The following is a 12,193-nucleotide window of genomic DNA, read 5'->3' on the forward strand; positions in this document are numbered from 1 at the left end:
TGCAAAGAATCTACGCAATAGACCTAGCTCATGATGCCACTGTTGGGGAACGTAGCAGAAATTCAAAAATTTTCCTACGTAACACCAAGATCTATCTATGGAGAGACCAGCAACGAGTAGAAAGGGGAGTGCATCTACATACCCTTGTAGATCGCTAAGCGGAAGCGTTCAAGTGAACGGGGTTGATGGAGTCGTACTCGTCGTGATTCAAATCACCGATGATCCTAGTGCCGAACGGACGGCACCTCCGCGTTCAACACACGTACAGCCCGGTGACGTCTCCCACGCCTTGATCCAGCAAGGAGAGAGGGAGAGGTTGAGGAAGACTCCATCCAGCAGCAGCACAACGGCGTGGTGGTGGTGGAGGAGCGTGGCAATCCCGCAGGGCTTCGCCAAGCACCATGGGAGAAGAGGAGGAGGGAGAGGGGCAGGGCTGCACCAACGAGAGATCAAATCATCTATTATGGGCAGCCCCTAGGCCTCATATATATAGGGGGAGGGGAGGGCTGCGCCCCCTTTAGGGTTTCCCACCCCCAAGGGGTGCGGCCAGCCCTAGATGGGAAAGGGGCGGCGGCCAAGGGAGGATTCCCTCCCCCCCCAAGGCACCTAGGAGGTGCCTTCCCCTCCTAGGACTCTTCCTTAGGGTTCCCCTTTGACCCTAGGCGCATGGGCCATGAGGGAAGTGGCGCCCCAGCCCACTTTGGGCTGGATCCCTTCCCACTTCAGCCCATGTGGCCCCCCGGGGCAGGTGGCCCCACCCGGTGGGCCCCCGGGACCCTTCCGGTGGTCCCGGTACAATACCGATGACCCCGAAACTTGTCCCGATGGCCGAAACAAGACTTCCTATATATAAATCTTTACCTCCGGACCATTCCGGAACTCCTCGTGACATCCGGGATCTCATCCGGGACTCCGAACAACATTCGGTAACCACATACAAGCTTCCTTTATAACCCTAGCGTCATTGAACCTTAAGTGTGTAGACCCTACGGGTTCGGGAGACATGCAGACATGATCGAGACGTTCTCCGGTCAATAACCAACAGCGGGATCTGGATACCCATGTTGGCTCCCACATGTTCCACGATGATCTCATCGGATGAACCACGATGTCAAGGACTTAATCAATCCCGTATTCAATTCCCTTTGTCTAGCGGTATTTTACTTGCCCGAGATTCGATCGTCGGTATCCAATACCTTGTTCAATCTCGTTACCGGCAAGTCACTTTACTCGTTCCGTAACACATCATCCCGTGATCAACTCCTTGGTCACATTGCGCATATGATGATGTCCTACCGAGTGGGCCCAGAGATACCTCTCCGTTTACACGGAGTGACAAACCCCAGTCTCGATCCGCATAAAACAATAGATACTTTCGGAGATACCTGTAGTGCACCTTTATAGTCACCCAGTTACGTTGTGACGTTTGATGCACCCAAAGCACTCCTACGGTATCCAGGAGTTACACGATCTCATGGTCAAAGGAAGAGATACTTGACATTGGCAAAGCTCTAGCAAACGAACTACACGATCTTTGTGCTATGCTTAGGATTGGGTCTTGTCCATCACATCATTCTTCTAATGATGTGATCCCGTTATCAACGACATCCAATGTCCATAGTCAGGAAACCATGACTATCCGTTGATCACAACGAGCTAGTCAACTAGAGGCTCACTAGGGACATATTGTGGTCTATGTATTCACACGTGTATTACGATTTCCGAATAATACAGTTATAGCATGAATAAAAGACAATTATCATGAACAAGGAAATATAATAATAACACTTTTATTATTGCCTCTAGGGCATATTTCCAACAGCGACCCCCAGTCAACGGTGAGTACAAGATTAACGTCGACGGCTCTTTTTCTCCGGGGCAGAGCCATGCTGGCTAGGGGGTCGCGGTGCGCTCACCTGAAGGCCACCTGCTATGCGCCCGGGCAGGGTGCCAAGATTATGTGCATGATGCTTTCGCTGCTGAAACCCAAGCTATGTCTCATGCGATTAACATTGCAGCAGAGCTAGGCATGGTCAGGGTGGAGTTTGAAACCGATTCACAACTTCTAGCAGAAGCTCTCGACCTGGGAAAGGTGGATTCCTCGGCGTGCGCAGCGGTGATTGAGGATATGAAATATCAGCTTAAACTCTGGTTTTCAAAATTCTCGATCTCTATTTGTAGAAGGAGTGCCAATTCAGTAGCTCATGAGTTAGCAAATCTTGGACGTGTGTGTATCCCTAACCACTATATGCAGTGCGAGTCAGATGTACCCGCCCTTGTGGGCGCTTGTGTCTTGGGTGATATGCCTAGCCACCGTTGAGTAATAAAGCTTTGGTGCTTTCAAAAAAAAACCCATAAAAAGTATGGCAAAGACAAAAGAAAGGTTTCATTAGGGCATCTCCAGCCGCGCCGCGCCGGCTTGGGCCGAAAACAGCGCCGGCGGACCCAGGCCGAACCCGGCGCGCTGGGGGCACCCGGGGGCGTCGGGGCGAACTGTTTTGGCGCGAAACAGCCGCGGGCCCGCCGCGTCAGCGACTCTACCCTCTTCTCGCCCCTCCGTCGTCCTCATCGCTTCGTTTCCCGCGGCGAATCAATGCCAAAGCTGCCGCGCTGCCGCGCCGGTCAGCCTGCGTCATTGATGCCTCACGGGCGGCGCAGTGAAGACCGGATGACGCGCGTCCCTCGTCCTCCCTCGCCCGCCACGCGTACTCACGGCGGCTCGCGCACGAGCGGCGCCTCGGCCTATATAAGACGCGCCCCAGCGCACTCGGCGACTCGCACTCTCTCGTCGTCGTTGTTCCTCCCTCTCCTCTCTCTCGCCGTCTCCAGTTCATCACACCCATGGCCGAGCGCTTCCCAGGCGACGACGAACGGCTTCGGCCACCGCCATATTCACGAGAACGAGGCTCGCCTCCTTTTCAAGGCCGAGTACCCGGTCCCGCCGGACATGCGGGTGCCCGGGGCGTGGAGGATCAGCGCCGGCGGTGTGCCGGTGCCCCCGATACCCACCGGCGCGGCGCGGCATGCGGAGATCGCACGCATCCGCTCGTCCCTGCCGCGTGCGGCGAGGGAGGGGCCACGGTACGTCCCCGACAGCCCGCTCTGGGAGCCTTATTTCCGCCGCCGTCACGCCGAGCAGCTCGAGGCCACCAACGGCGTCGAGCCCTCCGGCAGGCTCAACGCCGTCGGCCGGCGTCGGTGGTGGGGCGTGTCCGGGCGCACGTTGGAGGCCGTCCTCGAGTACATCGAGGGCGGCAACACGCCACGCCTCGAGTACCCCGCTCCTCCGTCCTTCCCACGCCGCCAGGGAAGCTCCTGGACTCCGAGGCGCATGGAGACCGGGGGGTCCTCCTCCTCGTCCGGCGGCTCCCCCTGCCTCCACCTCCGCCCCGTCAAGCCGGAGCCCCAGGGTACGCCTGTCAGCGTGCGCACCCGCAGCTCCGTCGTCCGCATCGGCGACAACGCCTCCCCCACCGGCCGCTTCGTCCTCGTCGAGTCTAAGCCGGAGCCCGGCCTCCCCGCGGAGTACGAGGAGGTAGCCCGGCGTGGCTTCTCCGACAAGGATGCCCTGCGGTGGGCGCGGGACGACTACCTCCGCGACGGGATGGTCCGGCAGCGCCGGGCCCTGGAGGAGATCGCCGCCCGCAAGCGTGGGCGCGAGGACGAGCACGGCGTCGTGGTCCTCGACAGCGATGACGACGACGACGCCCCCGGACCGTCCATCCCGCCGCGCCAACCGGCGAAGGGATGCAGCAGGGATGGCAGAGGCGTCGGCGGGGGCGACGACGACGACGACGACGACGGCGGCGGCGGTGACTACACGTGGTTCTACAACCTCATCCGCATGTAGAACCGCGTGGGAGGACGGCGAGGGAGACGGCGGGGTAGCCCGCGGTAGTTTTTTTTCTTTTTTTTTTTGTAAAATATGTTTAAATTTGAACGAAGTCGCCCGTATTTGCATTGTGTTTGCGCCGAATTTAAATATTTTAAAAATTCGTGGGGGGCTGCGACTGGAGGGCATCACGCCCCCAATGCGCGATTTAGCGCCCGTGCATCCCCAGGGGGCGATTTTTTACCCCTCCTGAGAGGCCAACGGCTGGAGATGCCCTTAATTGTGAGTGCATTCCATTTCTTTTAACAAAATCAACGGCACCTTCGTACTGGTGGATCTGTTTATATTTAGCAAGTTATAATTACCAATTAATTGGGTGATGATCCTATTCTGCTTGGTCATCTCTATAAATAATGGATGCAAGGGCTTGGGTCGAGCACTACATCAGATCTATCTAACCATCCATCGAAAAGAAAATTCTAGGTAACCATGGCGTGCAACGGCGGCCAGATGAATGCGAAAGCAGTCGCGATTCTACTCCTCATGCTCCTCGGATGCTACGCATACACCGCGCACTGTATGTATACACACTATTATCCATCGCATGTTTTTATATAGTACATGTATCTCCTCAGTTCCTTCGTATGTATGCCTTGAAATTATCTGATGCGTTTTACTCCTTTATGGGTGTTGCGAGATCAGGTGGTCGTGACCTGGCCGAAGACGTGGGCGGCATCAAGCTTAATCCGAGGGAATTGCACGAACCATCACTTATTGAGGCTAGTGTTGCACAAAACACCTACTATACAGGTTTGTTGCAGAAAGCACCACATATTGGTGTAATACATTGCAGATAGGTCTAATCTAGTGTTTAGCTATATTAACATAATTTCAGACAAATGGATCCCGCTTGTAAGTCAATTCTAACCGGCTGATGCAAAGGAATGTGATTTTTATCCGTTTGGGTCGGCCGAGCAGACATGCATGTTCGGGTTTTTTGGGTCGGTTGGTGCACCCACCGTGGCCGACGCATTTGTCCGCGTGGTCTTAGAAAAACTAAATAGGCACAAAAAATATTTAAATTTAAAACATGAATATTAATAATACATGATTAAACATTAAAACCGCTGGCCAAAGTCCCCTTCAAACATAACTAAATATAATAAAACATAATAAAAACGAAAAGCCTCACAGCAGTTCTCGCCCACAGCCGTAAGCGTCATCCTCATCGTTGGAGCAGGTAAAGTTAAAGAACTTTGGCGGCTGTGCCTAGGGGAACGCTGTCTGGTAGGCCGCGAGCGCGGCCTCCTCCGACGTCTGCTACTACGCCATGGCTGCCTGGCGCCGCTTGCCTCCTCCTGCTTCCGCCGCTCCTTCTCCTCCTCGCGCGGCTAGTGCTATCGGTGCTCCTCCTCTCCGCGCTCGTGTCGCATGCGGTGCTCCGACCAGTCCACTTCTCCTCTAGCGTGCGGCAGCGCCGCTGCTCAAGGTAGGCCGCCTCCTCCTTCGATGCAGCGAGCCACACCAGTGGTGTGCCGACCCTCCCGCACGATGCCCTGCCACTGCGTATGTCTCGGTGACTGTGGGCGGTGCCGGCGTGGGTGTATGTGGTGCTGGTAGCGATGGCGGCGGCAGTGGCGGGTAGATGCAATTGCCGGCCACAGAGAGCTGGAGCGCCTCCTCCAGACCAAGTATGCAAGACTAGTCATATTATTTTGTGATGGTTGTATTGGCCACATGACAACTAGTTTGCTGTAGTGGCCATATAGCAAATACTTGGATGCTAAAATCTAATGGCAACAATATCTACCATGTTTTTGGTGCTAGTGATCACATGCCGAACTTGTTTCATTTAAATTTTGGTTCAAATTTTAACAATTTCAGAAAATATGAAAAATTCCAGTGAATTTCACATGTCTACAGTACCATTCTGGGAAAGTTTTACCCCATTTGGATCAATGGGTTGAAGATAATGAAAGTTTTGGTTAGCCCGTACAATTTTTTGGTTCAATTTTTGAAATTCTTTAGAAAAATGAGAAACAATTCCAGTAAATACTACATGTATTCAATACTAATTTGAGAAAGTTTCGGCTCAATTGGATCACAGGTTTGGGAGATAATGACGATCTAATATGTTGGCTGATGTGACCGGTTTTTATTGCCACATGTGCACTTATAAGTAGGACCCATCTGTATAAAATTATGTCAATGTATCCAAACACTAGATTAGATCTAGTTGCAATGTATTACACCAATATGTGGTGTTTTCTGCAACAAACCCGTATAGTAGGTGTTCTGTGCAACACTAGCCCCAATAAATGATGGATTATGCAATTCCCTCAGCTTAATCCAGGGGTGTTGTGCCTAAAGAGTTTATGCACTGATGGTGTGTTTGGCCACAAATGCTACTGCTGTGCAACGCTGCCCGATAACCCTTGTTGGGACACCGCGGACGAGTGCAGGAAGGTCTGCCCCTGAGCCCGTCGTCGTAGCTCCATCGGATCGACACAAAATTCGTTGGGGCGATTAATAATGTAATGCACAGCCGCATATTCTTGGATCCGTGATCATGCCCGTGTATGTCTTTTTCTATATTTGCAAAAAAAACCATGTCTTTTTCTAAACAAGGTTTTGTTCCTTTAATCCCCTCATCACTCATCCCCAAGATCGGGTGGCGGCGCAGCGCTTTCCTCGGGGCACGGCGGCGCGGCAGCAGCAGCAGGCGGCGGAGACGCGGGCTGCGGGTGGCGGCGTGAAGGGGCTGAGGCGTGGTGGGGCGCGGTGGGCTCCGGCGGCGTTGACCCTGTCGGCGTGTGGCCAGATCTGGGCCCAGGCGGCGCGGGCCGGGAGTGCCGTGGGCTGCGGCCGTCCGCCTCTGTCGTGGCCACGGCTGGTAGGGGCGGAGGCGCAGCGGCGGTGGCAGGTGGGCGGGCTGCTCGGTTTCCAGGCGTCCCGCCGGCTGGACGACGACGGCGACGCAGTTGGACTCCCCGGTGAGCTTCCTCGGGGGTGGGCGGCGGTCCTGGTGGGAACTCCTTGCCGGTGGCTGGGGCTGTGTTGGTGGCCTTGCGCGGCTCTGCGCTGGGCGCCGAGGCGGGGCGGCACAGGGGTGTGTCCGGGGGGAGGGATTTGGCTGGAGGGATGGGCGGCGCCAACGTGCTCGGGCCTCTGTCACCGGCACAGGGGTGTGCCGGTCTGGATGCGTCCGCTCCCCCACCTCCCCCTTTCCCCGGCCGCGTGCGGGCGGCTGTAGCGCCGGCGATATTCAAGGCGGGACACATTCTGCAGCTCGTCGGTCTGCTGTGTCCCCTTGGTCCAAAGTTGATCCTTTTGGATGATCTTGGGGGTGTTTGGATGTTGGGCGGCGGCCCTGGCGGCGGGAGGAGTGGCGTTTGTGGACGGAACCTATGTCTTGGGTGTGGGCGGGCAACCATGGCCTTGCGGGGGGCTTGGTTGCGGCTGGTTGGCAGAGCGAGGGTATGTCAGAGGGGTGCGAGCGCCGGAGTTCATCACTTGCCCAGTCCTTGTACTGGCCGACGGCGGGCGGCGGCCGTGGTCGTCGTATCCTTCATGAAGGCGCCGTGGCGGTGTTCCCACCCCTCGCATGTGACTCCGGGTGAGAACTTGATCTACGGATCGGACGGTGGCGGCTATCCATGGGCGTCCCCTTCTAGGAGGCACTGTCTTGGAGTCCATGCTCTGTCATGACCGTATCCCCCTCCTCGTTTCTTCGTGGAGGTCTCCGTCCTCTTCAAGCGGTTATCCTTCGTTATTTTTAGTTAGCTTGGTTGGCGGTGGCATTAGGGGTCGGTGCTCGACACCTTTGTATCATGTCTTGGGTGTGTGTGTTGTGTGCGGTGGTGGTGTGCGTTGTATCGGTCTGTCCGAATGTTGTGATGATGTTGGCTTTATAATATAAAGCGGGGGGAAATCCTTTTTCGGCAAAGGGGCTGATGAGGATTTGCGAGTGAATCATCTTCAAACCCCACAAAAATAGAACAAACATCCAAGTTAATAAAGGGCAGGGCATGTCCATAATAGTTTTTCGTGTGTTCGCTCTTCCATTGGCTAGTATTTCATCATCATAATAATCATGCACCTAAAGAACAACCAATGTTTCGCACGTACAAGCCCCTATTTAGCCCCCAAGATCTAGATGTGTATCAATCGCCCTCTCCTTTTTCTTTTTAAAACGGAATTATGTCTTCTCTTACACACACGCGAGCGACTCGACGAACAGCACCAATGACGGAATAAAGATGTCGCCATCACAAAAAGGAGGCGGCGTGCCCCGTGGCTGGCGGCAGGAACGGTTTGTTGATTTTTTTCTCTCGATCATGTATCGATTATGGATCCATTGTTCCTCTGTTTTGTTGGTCGTTGGTCTGTTCCCGGAGCCTCGCATCACTATGTTTTTTGTTTTAGGAGAGATTTTGCACTATGCTCAAAATGCCTTTTCAAAGAGTTGGCAATCGTGCACGTCTCAACTAGTATTACAAACATACATGAGAATTAACAGAGAGATGACTTGATTGCACTAGAAGGTTATCAATTAACATGCATATCTAATCTAATACCCCTCTGTTTCTAAATATAAGTCTTTTTAGTTATTTTAATATAAACTACATACAAATGAATATAGAGATATTTTTTATTGTAGATTCACCCCCTTATTGTAATATCTAAAAACACTTAAATTTAGGAACGCAGGTATTTAGAAACATTACAACCGAGCACTTTCCCATCCCTCTCAGGCCATTAGCATCCGTAGCCGTCCGATCATAACTCGAGGTGTTTTTTTGGCCGTCCGATTGTCCGACAGTTCCACATTCGCTCCCTTCGATCGCTACCAACGAGCGCTCGCCTTTGCTGGGCCGCTGCTCTGGTGACATTTTTGGGCCTCTGGTATTAAACTGGGCCTAATGATAAGTAGCAGTCATCTGAGTCTGTTTCACCGTAGAGAGCCCATTACCCGGTTGCTCTGCAAGACCAGAACGACTCGCCGGTCGATGTTGTCGCCTGGGCGAAGAGGGCGATGTGTGGTCGCACAACGCCACAATCTGAGCGAGGTCGTGCAGCTCGGCCTCCCGGACCGCACGACGACCCAGAAAAAGGCAAAGTGACCGTGCAACTGTTTGGTGAATTAGACACAGGGATGAAATTCAGTCGCGGGATTGAAGGAAGCAATCATTCGTCAGTTTCTGGAAGCATTCATCATGGTTGAATTGCGCCACTCGTCGATGGCCATTAATAGAGGTGTGCGTTTCCGTTTTTCCAATCAACATACAAGCTCCTGTATATACTTCGTCACCGGAACCCTTCTTCCTCCACCAGCAGAAGCTAAGCACGCATAGTTGTCAGCCGCGTTGCCCACCGCTGGCGTCTTCCTCCTGCTGGCGTCCTCCTGACCCAGCCGACTATCACTCTCCTTCGCCTTCTCGATACCGATGACAGCCGGGGCAGCGAGATCTGTGCGGCGGCGATGATTAGGGAAGTAGAAGGGGCAAGAACTGGACCACCATCCTCACCCAGTGTCTACGGCCAAGCACCGCAGAAACCGTCGGTCAGGAACAACAAGATGCCACAGTTGTGTTTGCTACCTTTTCTTCACTGTGGTCTCTACTCCGTTGCCCAACACCTTTTTTTTTCAAGAACACACAAGGCGTGTGTCATTTGCATTAAGGGGCAGAAGCCAGGAGGGAAAAGTTTTACAGGGTATCACAAAGAGAGAATATGGTAAAACGGCGACACAGCACGCTACCCTCCACCTACACACATGGGACAACTGCTAATTAGTGATATCTGTCAGATCCTCCACCCCCACCAGATCGTCATGAGGCTGTCGGGCCTCCTTCCACACAACAAACTCTTCCTTGACACGCTTGGTTAGTATCGAAGGCAGAACCGCCACCTTATCAAACACCCTGCTATTGCGCTCAAGCCAGGTGAGACGTAACACACAACAGACCAAAGCATTGAATTCTTTACGATTTGAAGCCGTGACCGCAACGCTGATCGAAGGCCACCACTCCGACAGCATGGAGTCAGCTTGAGGAGTGAACCGATGCAATCTCCGATCTAGAAGGACCTTGTACCATACTTACCGTGAGTAAGAGCACTGGAGGAGCATATGGTTGGCCGTCTCCTCCTCTTGACAGCATAGGGGGCATTGTGGCGGGTGTTGAAGGTTCCTCCTTGCCAGACGGTCCGCTGTCCATAGCCGATTGTGTAAGGCCAACCATACAAATATTTTGATTTCGAGCGGTGCCCACGATCCCCAAAGCTCATCCGCACACGGAAAATGCTCGCGGCCGAAGAAGAAACAGTCATACGTCGAGCGGGCAGAAAACTTGCCATCCGACGAGAGCCGCCATCTGAACCTATCTGGATGTGCCTCCAGCTCCATGCCCGAAAGGGTATTCCAAAGCAGCAGAATTTCTGCTAAAGCCGGCACGGACGGGGACCCCTTGATATCTCTAATCCACGCCGCCGGCGGCAGCGCGTCCACCACTAATCTCTGCATTGCCGAGGGCTTAACAAAAGACAATACCGCCGGAGCAATCTGCTTCACGCATCTCCCATTAATCCAGTGGTCAGACCAGAATTGCAATCTCTGACCGTCCCCGAGCACACACTGCATTGCTGCCTCCCCCACAGCTTTAGCCTCCGATGGAACTGTAATGCGCAGCCCCTCCCATGGTTTGTCCTGGCCCACCTTCTCTAGGCATGACCACTTGAGCATTAGAGCATTATTCATAACCTTCAAGTTTTTCACCCCTAGGCCACCAAATTCTTTGGGCGTGTAGACAAGTTTCCAGTTCACCAAGCAGCTGCCAGCCTTGGCTTCCTCATACCCGCGCCAGAAAAATCCCCTACATAGCTTATCGATACATGCCAGGAACCATTGCGGCAGATCAAGCACCAGCATTGGGTATATTGCCGTGGCTGTGAGCGTCGAGTTGATCAACACAAGCCGCCCCGCACGCCTCAGCATGGAGGCTTTCCACGTTGGTAGATGCCCCACTGCACTGTCCACGAACGGCTGGAGGTCCATCTTGGTCAGTCGCCTAGGTGACAACGGCAACCCCAAGTATCTAATTGGAAATTGTACAGCCAGGCATTCCAGAATTTGCAGCACCTCCTAAATTTTGGCATCCTCGCCACGAATCATGGTTGCAGAACTCTTTGCCAGATTACAGTGGAGACCAGTGGCAGCACCGAAGGCTCTGAACAAACCCACCACTGCCTCGGCTTCACTCGCAAGTGGTCTAATAAGCATGACCATGTCATCCGCATAAATAGATAATCGGTTCCGGATTCCCCATCGCTCAAATGAACCAAATAATCCTTCCTGGTCGCCCCGCTTGATGACCGCCGTAAGCACATCCATCACGAGAACAAACATCAGAGGCGAGAGGGGGTCGCCCTGTCGTAGCCCTTTGGCGTGCCAGAACTTATCGCCTGCTGCCCCATTAATCAAAATTCTCGAGCTGGAGGTAGACAGAAGTATAGCCAGCTTAGCTAGCCACTTGGGCCCAAATCCACGATGGCGCAGAACCTTAAGGAGGAAAGCCCAATCCACCGAGTCGAAGGCTTTGGCCATATCAAGTTTAAGCAGCACGGCCTGCACATTCCGACGGTGCAAAGATCAGATGGACTGCTGGACCATGACGAAGTTATCAACGATCAACTGGCCGGCAATGAACGCGCTTTGATTGGCATGAACCAGACTCTCGGCAAAGCGCGCCGTCTAGATCGCAAGTAGCTTAGAGACAATCTTACCAAAGCTATGCACCAGGCTCACCGGCCTGAACTCCTTAATATCCACCGCACCCACTACCTTAGGAATTAACGTGATGTAGGCCTCGTTTAAGAGCTGGAATCCTCTGCTATCCCCACTGCCAAAGGCGTTGATTGCCCTCATAACCGCATCTTTAATAATAGGCCAGCAACATTGATAAAAGCAGATTGAGAAGCCGTCCGGTCCCGGTGCTTAATCAGGCGAGAGCTCTTTGATCACCGACCACACATCGTCGGCAGAAAAATTGCCCTCCAGAGAATCCAAATTTAGTCTAGGCAGATCAAGAGCATGCAAGTCAAGGCAGTGCTCCCTCACCCTTGGCGTGCCAAGGAGGTCAACAAAGTGACCAACCGCCAGGATGTCCATCTCGTCCGATGTCGTGGCTTCCACCTTTGCCGCCTTGAGCCTAAAAATCTGATTGTTCCTTCTCCTTGCCGAAGCGAAAGATTGGAAGAATTCAGTGTTGGCCTCGCCCTCTCTCAACCATTGAATCCTTGAGTGTTGTCTAGCGATAGTGCACTGCAATGATGCCAGCCCCAGAACTTTCCTCTTCAATTGGC

This window comes from Triticum dicoccoides, chromosome 6A, assembly GCF_002162155.2.
Source record: "Triticum dicoccoides isolate Atlit2015 ecotype Zavitan chromosome 6A, WEW_v2.0, whole genome shotgun sequence".
Taxonomy (NCBI): domain Eukaryota; kingdom Viridiplantae; phylum Streptophyta; class Magnoliopsida; order Poales; family Poaceae; genus Triticum; species Triticum dicoccoides.